At 37.4% G+C, this 3,502-nt stretch overlaps 1 long non-coding RNA gene across 1 annotated transcript; it reads left to right on the top strand.

Moving 5' to 3' along the window:
• The first annotated feature begins 601 nt into the window (after nucleotides 1-601).
• Nucleotides 602-3,009, top strand: LOC121790599. Its single transcript, XR_006048312.1, has 5 exons — nucleotides 602-853; nucleotides 1,261-1,476; nucleotides 1,846-1,946; nucleotides 2,209-2,297; nucleotides 2,579-3,009. It is a non-coding gene; the product is annotated as an uncharacterized LOC121790599 (long non-coding RNA).
• The last annotated feature ends 493 nt before the right edge of the window (nucleotides 3,010-3,502 follow it).

A 3,502-nucleotide genomic window follows, 5' to 3' on the forward strand; every position in this document is an offset into this window, starting at 1 on the left:
ATTTACTTTTATTCTTGAATAAATTTCCTTGCACCTTGTTTTCCCAGTGAGCTGCTGCATCTTGACCAACGGTCGTTGTGGGTTGATCCGTAGCCTCTGTCTCTTGAACAGCGGTCACTGCACTTTGTTTCAACGGTCGCGGCTATCATTCTATATCTTCTGGATCACTTGTAGCAGTCGCTGCGCACACCGTAGTGGTCGCTGGGCGTGTTCTTCCTTTCATGCACAACTTTCCCGAAGCGGACCGCTACTGGCTTAGCGGTGTGTGGGTGCCAGCGGTCGCTGGCTGTGTTGCAGCGGACCGCTGGACGTCTTGAACAACTCCAAATTTCCAGCTTCGCTTTTTTACTCTCTTTTTGGGCTCAAATATGCACATTTATCACAGAACACGTCAAAATACCAAAATAGACAAAAATACGAAATATAGACATGAATTTCCGCCACTACAAATTAATTTTTAATTAAGATAAATAAATATTACAAAAAATAAATATAGTGGCGGAAAAACCCTCCACTGATGATGTCATGGGAGTGATTTTTAATTTTTATTCAAATCACACTTCCTCCTCGCGCGCCATAAATCCTCCCCGCCGTGGCCGTCGCCACTCCAGCCCGTCGCCGTCGCGCCGCTCCAGATCCGGCGCTCTCGCTCCGTCGCCGACGTTGCTACTCCAGGACAACATCACCGCTACCGTGTAAATTTAATTCGATGAGGAGATGAAGTTTGAGTGTGTGTGTGTGTTTGATTTCTCTCCCTTTTCCACTCCAGCCCGTCGGCGTCGCGCCGCTCCAGATCCGGCGCTCCCGCTCCGTAGCTGACGTTGCTTCTCCAGGACAACATCACCGCTGCCGTGTAAGTTTAATTCGACGAGGAGATGAAGTTTGTGTGTGTGTGTTTGATTTCTCTCCCTTTTCCAAGAGTTGATTTATTTTCCGTGATATATTGTTTCTAATCACATAGTTGATTGTTGGATTTGGTGGATTTGCAACTGCTTTTGATGTTATGGCAGATTCTAATGTGTTGTGTAATGCAATAAGTGACAGTCCATATAGAAGAAAAACACTAATTGAGAAGAAAAGCAAGTAAGGTTTGCAAAATCAGTACAAACATTGAGAAATTAGTAAATGGAGTGTGAGAAAAAAAGAGAAACTAATGTCATGGCATTTGTGTGAGTTTGATATAAAATTAATAAAAATATATTTATGAAAATTGAGGTTCATTTTCATACTCCATTTTGTAAATGAAATGTGCATGTGCAGTTTCATTGTGTGAATTTTTTTGTGGTGGCCGAGTGTTTGCCGAGATCCTTCCATGTGGCGGAGCATCGACATGCGAAATACCGGAGATCTCTGGGAAATGCCGTACCATTTGGATAAGATGTGCTGCCACGCTGTCGATCGCAGCCATGGCCAATTGATTGTCATCAATACTGAGTATTTTGGTACCGATGAATTGCTGCACTACATTTCTCAGAGGTAGATTTCTGTGTTTTTCGATGCATAATTAGCTGGAAAATCGATGATTTTTGAGCTATTTTTGCTGTATATCAGCTTCGACTTGGCAAAAATTGTTGATTAATCTTTTCTGTTTCTAAAATATTTGTCCTTAAGTGAGGAAAAACAATTCAGTTATTTATCCTAACTTAGTAAATGAGTGCCAAACTATGAATGTAATAGATCATCCTAGAATGTACAGATCAAGTTGGAGAAAGCAGGATGAGAAAACCTAAAATTTTGTTGTGATTTTGTGGGGTTGTAAAAAACTGATTTTTTTTTTTCAAGATGTGCATTTTGGATTAGTGAATATAGATCTCAAACCGATTTTAATGAAGTCCTAATTTGCAGCCATGGAAGCCCCTCCAACCTGCTGCATATTGAACCGTGATAGGGAATCATTATCTGTGTCTCTCCACTATCCTGGGATGTATTTGCACTAGCCAATTCTGGTTTGTATCGTTATCAATCTGTTTTTTATAGATTTTGATATCCTGCATTTCCTTATCTTTCTTTTGGCCACCACCACCAATACATGCACAAGCTTGAGGGGGAGTGTTGTAGAGAATTAATGTATTTAGGTTTCCTTATATATATACTTGTACTAGTTTTCCCTATATATATGTGTAGGTCTCTTGCATACTATACTGAATAATATCATATTCTCCTCCTATCTTGACATTGACAGTTTTCTCTTTGCTCTTCTTTTGACAGAACGCTAAATTTGACCGTTTTAGTTTGTTAAGGAATCTTCCATCCGCTGTTAAGACAGGGGAATACACTCCTCATCTGCTGTTGCAACGGTAAGCGCTCTCATGTTGCATTCAATGTAAAAGATGTAACGATGGTAATATATCATTATGGCTTACGCTGTTATGCATCTCTTCTTCCTATATTTGCCTTGTTTATTTCTATCTAGTTGTCAATCTATCTCTACACACATGCATTTTGCAGTTCCTTCTTTCTCTTCATATTCCTTAATGACATTGTTTTTGTATGATAATTTAATACATTGTGATTTGGATGGAATTTCATCAACTGCTAAAGCATTTGCTTACATCTTTTTTCATTTACATTTTTGCAGGAAAAGATATTAGTGTATGCGTTTGTCTGGCTGTTTTTACACCATTTTTTGATGAAGCAGGTATGATTAGGATATTGCACTACTCTCTGAATGTTTTATAAGTTTCTGCGTTTAAGATTATGCCCTCTTATTAGAATGTTCAGTGTGATACAATAGTGCCTAGATTAATGAAATCATATTTATTTACACTTTGAGCTCATACGTACAAGTTGTTCGGAGTCCACATGGATGTATGTGATTGGTTGAATATCAAACTGTGCAACGATTCTTAAAAATGAAAAAAAAGTTCACTGGTGATATTTCGCAAGTTATAGGTTTTGAGTAATTTTGTTTGGAAGTGATTCAAAGATCTCTGACTATGAAATGGTAAGTGACATATGTACGTAATTTACCAAGTTCATTATTTATATTAATATTTGTTTTATTATCTTTGACAAACAGGTAATAAATCAAGTTCATTATTTATATTAATATTTGTTTTATTATCTTTGACAAACAGGCAAATGAAAGGGGATCTCTATTGGAGAGTGTATGTATGATGACGCCTACCTGACACTACACTTCATGAATTACTATTTTGTTATTAACTAAGTTTTAGAATTAGCAGACTGAGAAGCGACATGAATCGTTAATTCGCTATTTTGTTATTAATTAAGTTTTAGAATTTTGTTATTAAACGATGGTGTTATGAGTAATAAATGAGCATTCGTGTATCTATTGCTATTTTTACTATGAAAAATGTATTGATTTGTTGAAAAATTATCGTAATAGGGTGGATAAACAATAAAATAAATATAATCAAGATCTGTATAAAATTATAGTGGCGGATGCATTCTGCCACTAAATAGCATTATATGTTAGTGGCGGGAATTCAGTGGCGGAAACTAGTTCCGCCACTAATAATGGCGTCCTAAGATCCGCCAC

Source organism: Salvia splendens, unplaced genomic scaffold, assembly GCF_004379255.2.
Source record: "Salvia splendens isolate huo1 unplaced genomic scaffold, SspV2 ctg561, whole genome shotgun sequence".
NCBI classification, from domain to species: Eukaryota; Viridiplantae; Streptophyta; class Magnoliopsida; order Lamiales; family Lamiaceae; genus Salvia; species Salvia splendens.